Genomic DNA, 19,413 nt, shown 5'->3' on the forward strand with positions numbered 1-19,413 from the left:
TATAAGCGTGATTTATACCAATCCTGTGGTAAATTATCGTAAATTGGGCAGGCTACGGGAGACCATGCCCACTCCTGGTCAGCCTCACCCATATTTAGGAAAAGTTAGCAAGCGCTGCGCAAGGTATTAAAGAGTTACAATTTTTGCGCAAAACTTGCTTGTGCCAAAACAGAGACTTTCTGCTGCCGGGATTCTGGCACAAGTGTGTTTGCGAATTCTCCCCCTCATTCATTTCCTTATTCTACTTTGCTAAATTATTCACACCCTGTCAGGTTGCATGAAGTTAGTGATTTAACTGATTCTCAGCTAGACAGAGGTCTGGACGGCGACGTCCACTTTGTTGTTTTTAGGGTCATTTCACACAGATTTTTGGGTCGGTTTTTATTAAGTATTTTCAGCTAAAGCCAGAAGTGAGAAATCTGAATCAGATGAGAAATATAAAGGAAGGGCTTCTACAGTACGGGCCACGGAAAAGTGAAAGCTGTCTTAAAAAAAAAGAAAATTGTTGCCCATAGTAACCAATCACCACAACGCAGCTCTCATTTTACCTCAGCAGTATAAGAAATAGCCACCAATCACAGCTCAGCTTTCATTTTACCTCAGCTTTATGAGAAATGGCAACCAATCACAGCACAGCTTTCATTTTACCTCAGCGGTATAAGAAATCGCTGCCAATCAAGGCGCAGCTTTCATTTTACGTCAGAGGTACAAAACATGGCAACCAATCACGGCGCAGCTTTTATCTTACATCAGCAGTATAAGAAATGGCAACCAATCACAGTGCAGCTTTCATTTTACCTCAGCGGTATAAGAAATAGCAACCAATCACAGCGCAGCTTTCATTTTGCCTCAGCAATATAAGAAATGGTAGATTTCTACCTTGTATTACGTGTCAGAACCATATCGGAAAAATCAGATGTGGTTCTGACAAGCGGTGACATGCCATTTCCTCATGGTCATCTCCATGCGGCTGGTCATGTGGCTGGAGAGTCATGTCCCAGTAACACTCGCAAGGATGAATACGTATACAGTCATTAACTTTGTGTTTAATAAATCTAATATTTCACTTTAAGGGCTCAGTCAGACGAGCGTTTTTTTTTTGTTTTTTTTTTAACGCACGTGTATAGGCACGTGAAAATAAATCGCACTTCGCACATTAAAAAATTACGTGACTGTGTCCATTGACACCCATGTGTTCTATCTTTTGCAGGGGCGAATGTTAAGCGCATGTGAAAATCGCACATGTGACCGCTTCCATTGGAAACCATTGGTTCTATATAGAGGCGGTTTAAAATCGCACCTATACATGCATGAAAAAAAATCGCCCGTGTGACCGAGCCCTAATATTCAAGAATATTCTTCAGCTGATCAAAATCAAAGAAAGCGAATGTCTTCTTCATTGATTTCAATTGGATTTGAAAAAAAAACAAAAAACGACACAGAACGGAGAGGCTTTAAATTCAAAGTGATTTTCTGGGGTTCACCCCCCTCCCCAACACAGACACAAACTGTTCCTATGCAGACATGGATGTTACTGTTATGCGCAGCATTGACAAGCAGATATTTATTTTTTTTGACAAGTAAGGCCGCCTGTCCACGGGCGTTGCAATGTACCGCTGCAGGGAGAACACTTTGCCACCCCGATTTTCCACGATGAGCTACCATTATGATAGGTTCATTGTGGAAAATTGCAGCATGCAGCAATATTTATACGTGAGCTGAAAATCGCGGCGGAGTTCCGCTCGTGTACATCGGGCTGCGCTTCACATAGTTATCCTATGGAATAATAATAACCTGCTCAAGTACCACCAACCTTGAAAAAAATCATGGACATTTCACATGTTTTTCATTGATACTGGAAAAAGCACCCTATTTTCACAGACTGTCCAGGAATTTATAGGGGTTGCTCATATTTAATCATTTTTTATCTAAAGAGGTTCCTCCTGCCTAAAATGAACAAACCAGCTGATACTCCCCTCTCCCAATTCCCCACTTTGTACAGCCCCGCGGCTCCTTGTCTTCCCTGTAATGCATTGTTTACAGACTGCAGCAGTCTGTGTACAGGCTGCTGCAGCCCATGATAGAGCTCAGCAATAGAGTGCTGCAGCCTGTAAACAATAAGTCACGGGGGAGAGCTAGAGCAGCAGTGCTGGATAGAGCTGAGAGCTGTGAGAGGTGAATGCCAGCTGATTTGTTACTTATACACAAGGGGATCCTCTTTAGATAAAAAATTGATTACGTTAGACAATCCCTTTAAGGACTATCGGCAACCTTAGTTATAGTAAGGTGACCAAACGTTCCAATTTAGGCAGGACAGTCCTGCTTTGGGACCCTGTGTCCCACTTTCCCCAGGGTCCTCAAGGACAGCCATTTGTCTTGCTTTCAGGACTCAGGGTTTTACCAGCCGGGGTGCTCCAGCCAGCTCCCAGGAGTTTCACCTGTGGTCAATGGGGCCGGCGGCAGCTGCGGCGGCCCCATTGAAATACAGAGAACATTGCGATCCTCTGCTACAGCTGTGGCAGAGGATTTCTTCATCTCGGCGGGGAGTCCCATTGTCACTGGAAACTGTTACAGCACTGTCAAAGTGTCTAGTGAAAATGAGAATCCCCACAGAGATTAAGAAATCCTCTCCCGAAAGCGAAGTTCTCCCATTGAATTCAATGGAGTCGGCAATACAGCTGGCTCCATTGAAAGCAATGGCCTGCTGGCAAGCGCTGCAGTGATTTTCATGAATTCTTGAATGGGTGAGTGCTGCTTCTGACTGGCTGAGCGCAGGGACCAATCAGTGGCAGCTGTCAGCTGTCATTCAATAGCTGAGAGCTGTCTCTGATTGGTCACTTTCACCATGAAGTGTCAATAAAAAGTCCCACAAGCTTCAAGTATTATCAGATTTTTCAGTTATGTGCAATGCGCATCATTAAGTGAAGAGGAGGGTGGAGCATCTCCTGGACAACAGCAACTAAAGGACTGAAACTTTGTAATCCAGAATCTCTCATGACTGGGAACTACATGGATGAAATAAGAGAAATCGACCGGCATTTGTGATTTCAGCAGCAGCATATGATGAATCCCTTTAATTACACCTTATTACACATGCATAACTGGAAGCTCACTCGCATCTCCCCTCTATCCTCAGCCCTACATACTACATAAAATATATATATAGGCTGCTCTAATTTTTTGCATTTATGAGAGATTATCCCTACACTCCACACCTTATCTGTATAATTGTACATTCATCCCCTCCTCTAACCTTAGCACTACCTCTTGCATGTAATATGCAAGAACCAGACAAAAGTTTTGACACACCTTTACATCCCATGCTTTTTCTTGTTTTGTTTTTATTTTCTACATCTAGATTCTTAGGCCTAGTGCCCACGGCCGTGACGGGCTCCGCAAGTGGAATTCCGCAGCGGAGTCCGTCACGGCGCCCTCCCCCCCCCCCCCCCCCAGAGACCCCATACTCACCTCCGGATCCGCTGCCCGACGTCCCGCATTCCATGCCGGTGCACATGTGCAGTACAGCGTATGATCCGCTGGCAGCATCATATGACACGCCCACAGCGTCACATGATGTGCCGGCCACGTCATATGGAGAAAAAGTAGCAGAGAAGTGGCAGCATAAGATGATGCAAGTGAATAAAACTTCTTTAGTTAAAGAAACATTTTATTGTTTCAAAGTTTAAAAAGGCAACGTTTCAACCTCCACAAGGTCTTTATCAAGCCAAATAACAGAAGAAACAAGGTGTGCTGTCCATCATATGACATGGGCGTCGGTGGGCGGGGAAGCATTTTCACGCTATCTTCCACTGTGCTACAGCGGAAGATAGCGTGATGGACGGCTTCCATTGACTGCAATGGAAGCCATCCGTGCGTACGCCCGCGGCAAATAGAATATGCCGCGCATGATTACAGGTGCTTTCACGGGTGGAATTCCGCACCGTGAGCATAGCGCTATTAGGTTCAATAGAACCTAATAGCTGCGGGGCAATGCCACAGATTTCCGACGCGTGATACGCGGCAGAAATCCGCCCGTGGGAATTAGGCCTTATTGAAGACCTGGAACCTATGAAGGAAAACGCATGAAACTAGATAGTAAACAAAAAAGTATTCATCCAGAATATGTTTTATATTTTAGATTCTTCAAAGTAGCCCGTTTTTGCTTCGATGACTGGTTTCCACACTCTGGGCATTCTCTCGGTTTCATGAAGTATTTACCTGGAATGGTTTTCAGTTAACAGGAATTCCTTGCAAAAGTAAATTTGTGGAATCTCTTGTCTCCTTAATGTGTTTGAGAACATCAGCTGTGTAGTACAGAGGTTGGGTTGGTGCATACTCCCATACAGTGTTTAGCCCAATTCATTTACTGTTCTAATCCCCATTATGTCAAGAACCACTCAATGGTCCATCATTACTTTAAGACATGAGGATCAGTCAGTCCAGAAACTTTCAAGAACTTTGAAGGTATCAACAAGTGCAGTACTGAAAACCATCAAATAGTATGAAGAAACTGGCTCCAATGAGGACCGCCCAAGGAAAGGAAGACCAAGAGTTACCTCTGCTGCATAGGACAAAGTCATTAGAGTTACCAGCCTCACAAGCCGCAAAATAACAGCAACTCAGATTAGAGTCCACTTAAATGCTTCACAAAGATCAAGTACCAGACACATCTCCCAACCTCAACTGTTCCAAGGAGTCTGCAAGAATCAGGCCCTTATGGTCAAATTGCTGCAAAGAAGTCACTACTGAGAAATATCAACAACAAGAAAATACTTGCTTGGGCCAAGAAACATAAGGATGGACATTAGACCAGTAGAAATCTGTACTTTGGTCTGATGAGTCAAAATTTGAGACTTTTGGCGCAAGCAGCCATATCTTTGTGAGGTGTAGAAAACATGAGCGGATGGTTTCTACATGTGTGGTTCCTACTGTGAAGCCTGGAGGAGGAGCTGTGATGTCGGGGCTTTTCTGGTGACATTGTTGGTAAGTTATTCACACTTAACCAGCATGACTACCACAGTATTCTGCAGTGACATTCCATCCCATCTGATTTGTGCCTAGTGGGACCATCATTTCTTTCAACAGGACAATGACCCCAAGCACACCTCCAAGCTATGTAAGAGCTATTGGATCAGGAAGGAGAGTGATGGAGGCTACGTTAGATGACATGGCCTCCACAACCACCTGACTTAAGCCCTAACAAGATTATTTGTGATGAGTTGAACCAAAAAGCGAAGGAAAAACAGCCAACAAGTGTTCAGCACCTCTGGGAACTCCTTCAAGAATGTTGGAAAACCATTCCAGGTGACTACCTCAGGAAGCTGATTAAGAGAATGCAAGAGTGTACAAAGCTGTCATCAAAGCAAAAAAGGGGCTACGTGGAAGAATATAAAACATATTCTGGTTTGGTTAACCCTTTTTTTTTTGTTTGTTTACTACTTAATTCCATGTGTGCTCCTTCATAGTTTTCATGAGGTCAATATGAATCTGCAATGAAATTTAAAAAAAAGCATAGAATGAAAAGGTATGTCCAAACTTTTGACTGGTACCGTATATAGGAACCTGGTATTAGTGTATCTTGACACCACCACGAAGTCCTGGTGGAGTCAAGATTGGCAGGGGGTGACGCCCTCTAATGCTAATTGGCTGTACAGTGCAGTGGGCTGAAGGTCCTGGCAGCACAGTAAGCACCAAAGCAAAATGCAAGTGCTTACTGTGCGAAGGATACATCGGGCTACGGTTGTAGCCAGGCAGTCCCAGGTGCAAGAGTCTTCCCCAGCGCGGGCACACAAGCCGGGCCCCCTTTCCCCCAATGTCAGTGGGACATATCAGACGGCAGCACGGAGGCCACAGCGCTGGGGGGGTGACTGCGTGAGAGCCGGCCACTGCTGTGCGCACCAGCAGAGCAGCCATGGGGCACAACAGTGGGGGAACTGCAGTGTGACAGGCGCCAGCGTCCACTCTGCAGGCAGCGAGGAGGAAACTTACAGGCTGTGTCCGGGACAGAGGGCTCATGCGGCGGTTGGCTGAGACTCATCCAGTGTGACAGGTGGCGGAGTTGACTCAGCATGCAGGCTTGGGCCGGGACTGAGGGCTCATCCGGCGGTCACCAGGGACGCATCCCTCTGAAGTGCCGCAGGACCCAGTGGTGGGACTCCATATTGTTGCGTGTGCATTGCTTTTTGTCGGGCCGTGCTGCCTTACCGTGAGGCTTACTTTTCTTGTTGCCATAACATTTTCACTGCTCACAAAGTAAGGCTAAGTGGAAATGCAATCCTCACCCTAAGACAGCACGGCTGACAAAAAGCTAACTATGCACACTGTACTGCTAGGACCTTGTAGGCTTGACCCAATCGGGAGCTAGGGGTGTGACAGGGTTGTTCTCCCTGTCAAACCCCTAGTTTCTGGTGGCGTCAAGATACACTAATACCTAGGAACCTGACTGTAGGCTGTTCTGCTTATTAATACCTATCATAGATTATCCCTATACTCATACCTTGTCTGTATAACTGGACCCCACTGCACTAATAAATAACAGTTATACTAGATTATAAATAGAGGGGGAGCATTAGTATAACTTATAAGTGTTATATAAAGCAAACATAAGTGAGCATGCGAGCTGAGTGAGTATGCGTGGCTGTATTCTAAGTGTGCTGTTTCTTAAGTGTGTGACTTGGGATTTGTGGTTTTGGATTCAGGGACTATGGAGAGTCACTTGTATTTAAAGGGGTTGTCCCGCGCCGAAACGGTTTTTTTTTTTTTTTAACCCCCCCCCCCCGTTCGGCGCGAGACAACCCCGATGCAGGGGTTAAAAAAACAACCCGCACAGCGCTTACCTGAATCCCGGCGGTCCGGCGTCTTCATACTTACCTGCTGAAGATGGCCGCCGGGATCCTCTGTCTCCGTGGACCGCAGGGCTTCTGTGCGGTCCATTGCCGATTCCAGCCTCCTGATTGGCTGGAATCGGCACGTGACGGGGCGGAGCTACACGGAGCCGGCATTCTACACGAGCGGCCCCATAGAAGACTGCAGAAGACCCGGACTGCGCAAGCGCGGCTAATTTGGCCATCGGAGGCCGAAAATTAGTCGGCACCATGGAGACGAGGACGCCAGCAACGGAGCAGGTAAGTATAAAACTTTTTATAACTTCTGTATGGCTCATAATTAATGCACAATGTACATTACAAAGTGCATTAATATGGCCATACAGAAGTGTATAGACCCACTTGCTGCCGCGGGACAACCCCTTTAATTATTGCTTATCTATTTGAATAGATTTAAGATGCTCGTTATCTATTTGAATGGATTTTAAGAGCCTTGTGTGGCGCAGAGTGTAAGGGCAGCAGAAATGAAGTCCTGAACTCTCACTCACGACCTGAAGGTTGCAGATTCAATCCCCACATGGTTCAGGTAGTCAGCTCAAATTTGACTCAGCCTTCCATCCTTCCAAGGTCGGTAAAATGAGTACCCAGTTTGATGACTGGGCAAGGCAATAGCAAACCACCCCGCAAAAACAGTCTGTCAAGAAAACGTCACGATGTAACGTCACCCTATCTTTTTGAATTTTTGCATATATTACTTTTATCTAATCTATCTGTGCAAACCCCAATTTAGAATGTGCTCCATAATTGACAATGCCTTCCAGTGTACATCTTGGAAGGCATTGTCAATTATCACATGGGTATGCAGTCCGTTGAACAGCCCGTCGAGGGTGCATACTGCTGTACAAAATGTGAGCATGTTGCACATTTGGAAGCCCAGATCCTGGATCTAAATTTGTGACTTGCAACACTGAGATCCATTGGCAACATGGAAAGGAGTTTGATGCTCACTAAGCAGGCACTTACTGGCTTAGTTATGGGGGTGGATAGTATTATGGGAGTGCAGGACTGACACACCCCAACAAGTTTACAAAGTTGGCAGATGAAAGGAATGCCATTACAGGATTAGTACTGCTACAGCACGACATGGCCTCTAACCACCAGGGGAATAGGAACACAGGACAGGCTAGACAGGTCCTGGTAGTGGGAGACTCAATGAGTAGGGGGACAAATAGGGCAATCTGCCACAAAGACCCAGATTGGTGAATGATGTGCTGTCTTCCTGGCACTCGAGTTCGACACATTGCTGATTGGGTTGATAGATTACTAGAAGGAGCTGGTGAGAACCCAGTGGTAATGGTACACATTGGCACCAATGACAAAGTTGGAGGTAGGTGGAAGGCCCTTAAAAGTGATTTGATAGAACTAGAATGTAAGCTTAGGGCAAGGACTTCCAAAGTAGTATTTTCTGAAATACTACCTGTACCATGTTCCACACCAGAAAGGCAGTAGGAGATTAGGGAGGTAAACAAGTGGCTCAAGAGTTGGTGTAGGAAGAAGTGATTTGGGTTCCTGCAAAACTGAGCTGACTTTGCTGTTGGTTACAGGTTCTTCTGTAGGGATCGACTGCATCTCAGTGGGGAGGGTGCAGCTTGTTAAGGAAGAAGATGGCTAGAAGGTTGGAGGAGTGTTTAAACTAGGAACTGGGGGAAGGGTAGGATAGAGGGGAAGACAGTGATCTGGGACTAAGTAATGAAAATGGGGGTGGACAGGTGGGAATTGGCAGAACAGTAAATAGGGATACACTTGAAATAAAAAAATAACCAAAACCTTCTAAATTGTATGATGACTAATGCTAGAAGTCTGACCAATAAGGTTGATGAACTGACCAATAAGGTTGACAAACTGAAAGTAATAATGTCTGAGGAAAACTACGACATAGCGGGAATAACTGAGACCTGGCTAGATAAATGCTGTGACTGAGCGGTGAACTTACAGGGTTATGGTCTGTTCAGAAGGAATCGTAAAACCCGGAAAGGGGGAGGGGTTTGTTTTCATGTAAAGTCCCGTTCAAAGCCCACACTATAATGGATATATGTGAGGGAGATGAACATGAGGAGTCTCTATGGGTAGAGATACATGGAGGGTAAAAGAATAATAAAATCCTCATAGGGGTTTTCTGTAGGCAACTAAATATAGCAGAAGCCACTGAAAATCTATTAAAATCAAAGTGAGGTAATTATTTTGGGGGACTTTAACTATCTGGATATAAACTGAGAAGCTGAAACCTGCAGATCTCATAAAAAATGTTAGGAATACGAGAAAAACAATGTGGTTCAATAAAGAAGTAAAACAGGCAATAAACAAAAAAAGGAAGCCTTTAAACTACTAAAATAAGAAGGAAGCAAGGAAGCACAACTTCTAAGGAAAAAAAATGTAAAAAGCAGATAAAAGCAGCAAAGGTGGAGACAGAGAGACTCATTACCAAAGAGAATAAGGCTGCCTGTGCACAGGTGGATTTGCATTGCGGAATCTGGAGCAGGCGTCTGCCTCTTGATTCCGCAGCAAATACTGCCCGTAACATGCTATTGGAAATAGCTTTTTTCTCTACACGTGTGGAAATTAACTGTGATTTTCTGCTCGCAGAGGAAAAATCGTAGCATGTTCTATTTTTGCGCTGATTCCGGATGATTCGTTGCCCTTCCGTGGATGACACAGGAAATCAGAGGTTTAGGAAAAACAAAAAACTGTAATGTGCATGTCCGACGGCTCACTGTGCGGACCATCGACAGTACAGAGAAGATAAAAGAAATCAGATAAGCGCGGATGACGGCTGGCCACAGGGTCGGATTCCGCAGCGGAATCCGGCCTGCCCATGTGCGGGCAGCCTCAAACTAACCTTAAACTGTTCTTCAATTATATAAATTGTAAAAAGATTAATACTGAAGTGTTGGCTGAAGTGTTGAATAACGTAGGAAAAGTTGTAGAGGGTGATGAGAAGAAAGCAAATCTATTAAATAGCTTTTTCTTCAGTGTATTCACAGAGGACAATGTCAGATGAGATGCAGAATGATAAAGTAAACTCTCCACTAAATGTCACCAGTTTAACCCAGGAAGAAGTGCAGACCCATCCTAAAAAGATTAAGGCCTCATGTCCATGGGTGCGTCAGATTCCGCATGCGGGAGCCTGTGGCCGAGGATACTATTTTACCTGTTCAGGTCTTCTGCATCCTGTCCGCATCTTCTTTATTCTTCACTGCGGATGCGCCATACATTTTGTTTTTTGAAATCTTGCTTTCCCGTGGAATCCACGGCCCATCCGCAATTCAATTCGGACAGCTTACATTGACTTCAATGAAAGCCGTCCTTGCGGGATCCGCAGTTTAATGGAGCATACTGTGATTTGTTTTCCAGACCAAAAGGTCCGCAAAACAAATCCACATGCTTTAATGCATTTGTGGACGCCCATGTATTCCAATAGGTGGCTTGATTTGAGGATCTTCCGTGTGGGTGCCCTGCGCGGATTCCGCAAATCAGCCCGCTGTGGACATGAGGCCTAAGAGAGACACATTGCTGGGTCTCAATGGCATACAACCCTGGGTTCTAAATGAATTAAAGGAGATGTCCCGAGGCAGCAAGTGGGGTTATACACTTCTGTATGGCCATAATAATGCACTTTGTAATATACATTGTGCATTAATTATGAGCCATACAGAAGTTATAAAAAGTTTTTTACTTACCTGCTCCGTTGCTAGCGTCCTGGTCTCCATGGTGCCGACTAATTTTTGGCCTCCGATGGCCAAATTAGCCGCGCTTGCGCAGTCCGGGTCTTCTGCTGTTCTCTATGGGGCTCCGTGTAGCTCCGTGTAGCTCCGCCCCGTCACGTGCCGATTCCAGCCAATCAGGAGGCTGGAATCGGCAGTGGACCGCACAGAAGAGCTGCGGTCCACGAAGATAGAGGATCCCGGCGGCCATCTTCAGCGGTAAGTATTGAAGTCACCGGACCGCCGGGATTCAGGTAAGCGCTGTGCGGGTGGTTTTTTTAACCCCTGCATCGGGGTTGTCTCGCGCCGAACGGGGGGGGGGTTTAAAAAAAAAAAAACCCGTTTCGGCGCGGGACATCTCCTTTAAGAAATGTGATAGACAGGCCATTGTTTATTTGTATCTTGTGTATCTGGACTTTTCCAAAGCATTTGATAGTGTGCCTCATAAAAGGTTGATCTATAAAATGGGGGTGATTATTAGTGGTACATACTCTGTTTGGGTCATTGTTACTTATAGGGTTCCTCAGGGGTCAGTATTAGGCGCTATTCTTTTTAATATATTTATTAATTACCTGGTAGAAGGATTGCACAGTAAAATAGCAATATTTGCAGATAATACAAAACTATGTAAAGTAATTAAAGGCAGAAAAGTCATCTATTTATACTGAGGACTGTGACTGTAACAAGGGGACATCCACTATGTCTAGAGGAAAGGAGGATTCTACACCAACATAGAAGAGGATTCTTTACTGTAAGAGCAGTGATAATGGCAAATTTGATACAAGAGTTTAAGAGGGGCCTGGATGTCTTTCTTAAGTGATACAATATTGCACGTTATAGTCACTAATTACTTCAGAAGAGTTTGTGATCCAGGGATTAATCAGATTGCCAGACTTGCAGTCGGGAAGGAAGTTTTTTCCCTTAAATGAAGAAAATTGGCTTCTACATTGTTTTGTTTTTTTTGTCTTCCTCTGGATCAACACGGGGGGATAATAGGCTAAACTGGATGGACACATGTCTTTTTACAGCCTAACATATTATATTAGTATGGTAGATTATCCATAAATTTAAACCCAAGCTGTATTACTGGAAGCTCGACCCTCCTCTAACATTAGCTCTTCATCATACTGCACGCGATGTATGGAGAAACTTAACTATACGCTGCTCTAATTATTAACACCTATCATGGATGATCCCTACATTTATACCTTATCTGTATAACTGCAAGCTCCCCCTGCCTCTAAGCTTAGCCTTACATATAGGCTGTTAGATGTCATCTTTAATAAAAGCGGCAAGAGACTTGGAATAATTTGGACTGATAGATCATAATCCCCCACACACACCTCAATATTTCCCAGCTGAGTGAGCAGGAAGGGGGGGTGCTTCCTCTGGAATTCCTTAGTTCCTCAATCAGCAGCTGAGAATTAATCAGAGCGATTAGCCGGGATGGCGTGTATGTCATGTGTAACCCATTGCATCCCAAGCAAGCTCTCGGCATTATAATAGCATGTGGTGTAATATTATCATTCCATGCTTTGTAATGACACCCTGCACCCTGATTATAATGTACAAGTGCAAACCAAGACGTCTCTTTATCGTCAGCCACAGGAAAACAACAATCTGTCAGATCTAATAATAGGCATTGAGAGTGCGATAATAACACAAGGGAAAGGACGCCGCGCTCAGCATATTCCAAGGAATGTGGGGCTTATGGGAAATCAGATACGGACGTGAAAATTACATAATGCTCCTGTACAATATATTGTATACAAGAGACATTGTGCAACATTGCAGCAGCCAGGGGTCACATTCCTCTATTGTTCTATCAGGACTTTCAGTTTTGTCCCAGCCTCGATTTCTGCACAGGTGAAGCCAAGGTGTTGATCAATTATAATAGTCACCATTACTTACATGATGACAACATATCCAAGAGAGCTGTACAATCAGGATTAGCATACAATAAAGTGCTGTTTCTAGGAAACCTCTAACTTGCAAATGGTATTTGTTCAAAGGGAAAAGGACAGCCACCTAGCAACAGCTATTGATACAGGTGGCTGCTTCCTTTTACAGTCCTTTTACCCTTGAATTCAATGGGAGCTGTGCCTGCAATGCCAACCGGGGCCTCTGCAATGTTGACAGAGCTGTCTGCTTCCTGCTGTGTCTACAATGACAAACAGCTTATCAGCGGAGATCTCCAGAATAACTATTGATCATTTATCCTGAGGGAGGATAGGTCATCAACAGTAAAGTTCCAGAAAACGCCTTTATAGGGGTTCTGTTGCTATAAAAATATTTCCAACAGCTAACAACCTAGCATAAAATAAAAATAGTATATTCACCTGTCTTCAGACACAGATGAGTGCGTTCCCCAGCACTGGTTCCCTTCAGGTACATCTGGCAGAAGTTATTTGACCACCACTGCAAATCAGAAGCCTACCAGGAGTTCAGGACGGTAACGCTGAGGCCTCTGATTGGCCATAGGGATCACCAGATGTACATACCATGGGCCGGTGCTGGTGCCACTGGAGTAGGTCAGTTGTGTCCCAGGGGGTTGAAGACAGGTAAGTATACTCTGTTTTTTTACGCTGGACCCAGCTGTTGGAAATTTTTTCTCATAGTGACACAGCCTCTTCAAGCAAATCAAACTCAATAGTCAACTCCTCGAGTTGAGACATTTTTGACCTTGCTTTTAGGTCTAGGTGAAAACTCCCTGGAGTTCTAGTAAAACATTGTTTATGAATGTGAAGCAAAGGAAAATCTGCTACTCTCACTCCCATGGCAAGGGCCAATAGGCACACCAATTTAATACCTGTAGCTCTTAGAGGTGCATCGATCAGAGCAGAGGAACTGAGAAAACTCAACAACAGTTTTGCACCCCATGTAGATTAATATTTGGGAATAGAGGGCCTGAAGACTACCGTATTACTTTTAATAGTCTCAAGTATGTCTTGTTCTCTGTTAGGTCAGGATATAAGAAGTTCAGCACTGAACTGATGGATTTGATGGTGATGGAAGCCAGGCCAAATTGGAATTTTTTACTTACAAATTGTAAGGCTGTTTCTAGTTCCAGAGGAATGATGTTACATTTGTGTGGGGAACTAAGCACCGGGCCGACATGAATGTGACCCAAAGACACGTGTTAGGGGGATCTGACCCTGTGCTTAAGGAAAGATGGCGAGGCCCTACCTAACAACAGAGTGATCGCCTCGATAAAGGTGGCCCCACGCTATAACCACGGCCCTGGCTCTCCCTGAATAGGTGGTACACGGAACCAGGACAAGTACAGACAAACCCAATGCACCAACTGGTAACTGACAGATGATAAACACACTCAACCTCGCACACTAAAGCAGATGGTACAGCTGAATATAAAAACGAGGGATTAGTTCGTACATTGGCCAATGGACTTAAGCCGCAAGGCCGAGATCAAGGCTCCTCGTGTCTTGTGGTCCCTACACTAGCAAGACATAAAATTAGGCAGCACAGGACACAAAACACCCAGAAAGCTGCAAGCTGACTAGACACCACACACACACACAGCAAGCTGACATGACACAAACACAGGCAGACAAGACTGAGGAAATACAGCTTCCCCTTGCTGAGAGGCTGGAGTATATATCTACACCCAGGCCCAGCGGATTGGCTGACCTAAGCAACCACACCCAGCCAGCTCAATTAACCTATCACCAGTGAAGGTGTACACAAGGAGGCCTGTAGAACAACAGGTCCCAGATGAACAACCTAACAACTAAATAAAGCAAACTGTCTATCCACATTAATCATGGGAGTTGTGAAAGAAGGTCTTGTGATCCCTGGAAGCAGTCCAGTGTCTATTATTGCAGAATCTTGAGATCATTGGTTAGTTTGTGCACCATAGGTTAGATACAAGGGTTTTTGAAGGATGTACAAACATTAGCTGGTCTACCCAATTTTCTTGAATCTTCACAAGGACCTGGGATAACATGGAGTGATGGGGAAATCACACAGATTTCTCCAATATGACCATCAGAGAGACAATGCGTCCACTTTTCATGCCCCTGGGACCAAATTTAGCAATTTTATTGAAAATCCAGTATCTGTATATAGTTGTGGAATTGTGTCTTTCTATGCTATAAGAGATTCTACATTCATGTTGAATATCAAGGAGATCATCCAGATATACCTTCATCACTCTTGAGAATGTGTATGGGGCATTTGAAAGGCTGAACACTTTTGCATTCAATTAGAGTCTGCTCTTCTGAATTGGAGCAGGCAGACTATAAAAATATATTATAAGGAAGTTTTTTTCTTTAAGAGGTAAAGAAGTTCCTGAATACTTTCCATATGGAATGTTTTTGGCTTTAAAAACCTGTTTAATTCATTTACATTTAGGATCTGTTTTATCAATCCCAACATTTTTTATGGAAAATATGTGACTTATCTGTCCCTTTTTTTTCTTGCTCCACTAGAGATGTTCATCATTACCTTAGTCAAGGCTGTCTTTAAAACTGGATCTAGGCTTGGTAACGTAGTGTACTTATGAAGTCTTTTATGGAAGGGAAGCGTTATTAGAGGTAGGGCTAAGCTGTTTCCCATTACATTTAGGACCCAATAGTCCAATTAAAAAGCTTTCCACTGAGCAATACAAGAATGCCAAAGGGGTGATAGTTCTGTGCTCACCTGATAAAGACTTATTTGCAGATGTTCACAAAGGTGGCAGTTTAGCGTCCGAGGAGCTTGACCTCAGCCGAGGAGACAGCGGGGTAGAGAGATAACCTTGTCATGGGGCTTCACCATCTCTTCCCCTAGGGCAGCTCAGGACCTGAGCTCGTTACCGACAAAGGGAGTTCACAAATGGGGGTAACGGTGGTTACCTGTAGCCCTCTTTGTCACTCGTGATGCCAACGTTCAGTCCTCTGCGGTGAAACTTAGTAGATGAAATAAAATAGTCCTCGCACACAGAGTGTCTTTTCTGAACAAGAACTGGGAACGTTCGGTTCTGTCTGTTTACTTAAATGTTGTTAACAAATAACAAGAAAACAGTTCTTACAGTGGTGAAGCAGGGAGGATTCATGGGGTATTTGTACATCCACAGGCGTAGTTATCTGCAGGAACTCAATCTCCTGTCAATCACTCACTGGGTTTTCTCGCTCTCTGGCAGTGTCTCTATCTCCGCATGCACGCGGTTCTTATGTGGCTTTTCCTGGGTCTGGGATCATACACTCCGTGTGGCTAGCGGCTATAGGGAGTATCCTTGAAAAGGATAAGCCCAAGCGGGAACAGCAAACCACCTTTCGTCCTTTTCCATATCTCTCAACTCAGTAGACGCTCGGAACTCCTAAGAACTACTGGGCTCACACATGACTATACTTTTATACCCCACACAAGACAAAACGATACATTTTCCAGACATGATCAGACATTAACCCTTTCATGCCTGCAGACATCCAATACTCATAACTCTGATTCATTCCCCAAAACCAGACAATGCATGAGACAAACATAAAACCTGCAGTCTGAGATGCTGGAGGGGACCCCAAAATCTCGGCCACTACAGCAGCACTCCCATTTGTTGCTGCGAGTAATGGTGCAAGTTCCAGTGGTTCCACTATCCAGAACCAATGACGGTCCATGGCACAAAATGAGGAAAGCACACACTATTGTTAGAATGCAAAATTTGTTCAAATACTTTAAAGTGGTTTTCCACTCAAAATTCTATGGATGTCCTGTCATTAGGATAGGTCATTACTAGTTGATCGGCTGGGGTCCACTGCTCTGGACCCCGGACGATCAACTGATCAGGCACACGCCCTCAGCTCTGGGATACACAGGGGTTAGAACAGTAGCTGTTGCTCTGAGTCCTGTGTAATAGACAATGCCTGTAACTTCAGCTCCAACTGATTTTAATGAGACCCCAGCCTACAGTTACAAGCACTGTGGATGGGTGACATCTTGTAATCCCATACACTAACCAGACAACCTCCTTTAAATGAAGAAGGCTGCTGTGCCACATTTGGACTGTGACGGTGTAAGGGTTGCCAATCTGATTTTTTAATTTTTTTTCTGGATGACCTGTCCAAAACCCACAGACAGCTTTTTACATGTGAAGCACATTAAAACCACATCCTAGAACTGCCTCATCCTATGGTAAAAACGTGTATCAATTTGCCATGTAATTCTTGATCACGCAGCACTCTAGTGCCCCACTGACACATCATGTATGGGCACTGTGAAATGTGTAATAGATAACGTTTTAAAGCATTGTTTCTTAGTCTTAATAGTCCCATAATAAGACAGTGCTCTACCCTCGCAAGTGGAGATATTAATAGCTGCAAGGAGTACTGCACACCTAGGAAAGTGTGTAGTTGCAGTCATTTTCCTATTTTCTATGATTTGTGTCACCCTACTACCAAAAATGGTACACCTTTCCCTGCTGAATCGGTGACCTCCAGTATTCTTATAGTGTACAGTGAAAAGGGGGTTTTATCCGACGTATCACCCATAGCCTTTGGAGAGTAAGCCACAATCACCCAGTTGTTATCAGCCATACTATAAATTTGACCCAGACAAACACTGCCTTAAACGGTGCCCATATCTGCTTGTGCCATTGATGCCCCCACAACACCATGGCATGGAGATCTGGTTAGAAGCAGTAAATTCCTGCGTGTTGTCTGCAGCCGGCACATTCCTCCAGTCGTGTTGTGTTATCAGAACCCGGGAATGCGGCTTCTTTTCAGAGGAGAACAATACGTGTTGTGTTTATAACGGTTAATACGATCCCAGTGCACAGACACACCCTGCGGATTAATGCCCAATCTGATTAACACACAGAGGGGGGGCTGAGTCCGGGGCTCTACATATGGAAAATACACCTACTAGCACATGTATACAAACATAGCTGAATATCTATCTATCTATCTATCTATCTATCTATCTATCTATCTATCTATCTATCATGGAGGAAGGATACCTAGTTGATTTTGTGACGCTCCTCTGGAACACCATATGGTTGATTTTATTAGGATTGATGGACAGTGCCCATGTGCTGCATGTTGTCTTTTGAGAATTTTCTCATTTGGTGATAGTAACAGAAGGTCATCTGCATACAACAGCAATTTCACCTTGGTATCATGAAGGAGGAGATCTGATGCTGAGGAGGATCACACAGTAATGGCTAGATCATTGATGTTGATGTTGAAGAGCTTTGGGCTCAGGCTCCAGCCTTGCCTGACTCCTCGGCTCTGCAGAAAATAAGCCATTCTCCTTGCATTTACCCTCATGCTACAATTGTTGTCAATGTAGAAGCTTCTAAGGACATCATCCTTTCTATTATGCTCTCCAGCGGTTTCAGGAATATGCCCGGATGCCTGAGTCTTATAGTCTTTTCAAAGTCCACATAACAGGCATATACTGTGGGTCGAGCAGGGTGTAGATGTGCTCAGCTGTGCGGTGGTATGGCATGAATCCTTCTTGGCTTTTGCTGAGAATTTAGTGCTGGTTGAAGAAGCTGAGGATCTTCTTATTCAAGATGCTGTTGACACATATTCCCCAGTCGTTAGCTGAGTCTTACTTGTCCCAACTCTTCTGTATAGGGTTTATAAGGCCTCGGTTCCAGGTTTGGAAGTAGCTGGCACTCAGCACAATATTGAACTGTTTTGTTATAGCTACATGTCTTTCTGACTGCATTTTATCATTTCTGGTTGGATTTCATCTGGGTTGCCGGATTGTTGACCTTTGCCAATGAGATTCTCCCAGCTATTTTGTGCAGTGTTATTGGTATATCCAGAGGGTTTTGGAAATCTTTTCGTTTTTCCGTTCATAGCCTTTTAGTTTTGTCATTATTTGATTTTGTTGTTCCTGGGCTTTGTTCCCTTTTTGGAATCTTTTTGTAGAGGTCCTTGAAATATTGGAGGCATATGTTGCCATTTTGGATGTGGAGGTTATTTTGTCTTACAGTTTATGCTCATATAGTTCCATAATTCTTAGAATGAATTGTCTTGGAGAGTATCTTGAAACTGGTTAAGATTGGTAGAGGTGTAGCGTTGTATTTTTTTTTCTGAGGATGGTCTTCTATTGCCTTTGTATGTTGTCATAGGCTTCCCTCAGACAGCTGTTGTTTGGTTCTCTGTGCTTCTTATTAGGGGATGTTCTTAGGGTTTTCTGTATGGCTTTGCATTCATTATCAAACCAACTGTTGGGTTTTCTTTTGACCTTTTCGGGTTACATTTTTCAGGTCAGAACTGTCAGCCATGATATCAAATATTTTATTAATGTATTTTACGGCTTGATTTACCCTTTCTGGGTTTATCTTACACGTGTTGTAGGGGTAGTTGTAGAGCATCTCCTTCATTTGTGATCTGTTGGTAATCCTTTTATATTTTATAGCTGACATCATATACAAATTAATAGATGGGATAAGCTAAAGAGGCTCTGCTGCGATTTGGGGGCAGATAGTTTGATTGATTTTCTGTTGAGGAGTTTCCTCTTGTAGTCACCATGATAGACAATCATACAATGCCCATAAATGATAGATTAGTCGTATTCTCGCTGAGTTTCTTTAAAGTGATGTATAAACAGGTATTCCTGCACTGGGATTCACTATATCACATAGGTTCATTATACCGTGCACCTTAAGCATATTAGAGGCCTCGTGTGGCGCAGAGTGTTAAGGCAGCAGTATGCAGTCCTATACTCTCGCCTATGACCTGAAGGTTGAAGGCTCGATCCCCGCATGGGTTGACTCAGACTTCCATCCTTCCGAGGTCGGTAAAATGAGTACCCAGCTTTCTGGGGGGGAAATAAATAAATTACCTGAAAGCGCTGCAGTATAAGTTGGCGCTATATACTAC

This window comes from Eleutherodactylus coqui, chromosome 12, assembly GCF_035609145.1.
Source record: "Eleutherodactylus coqui strain aEleCoq1 chromosome 12, aEleCoq1.hap1, whole genome shotgun sequence".
NCBI lineage: Eukaryota > Metazoa > Chordata > Amphibia > Anura > Eleutherodactylidae > Eleutherodactylus > Eleutherodactylus coqui.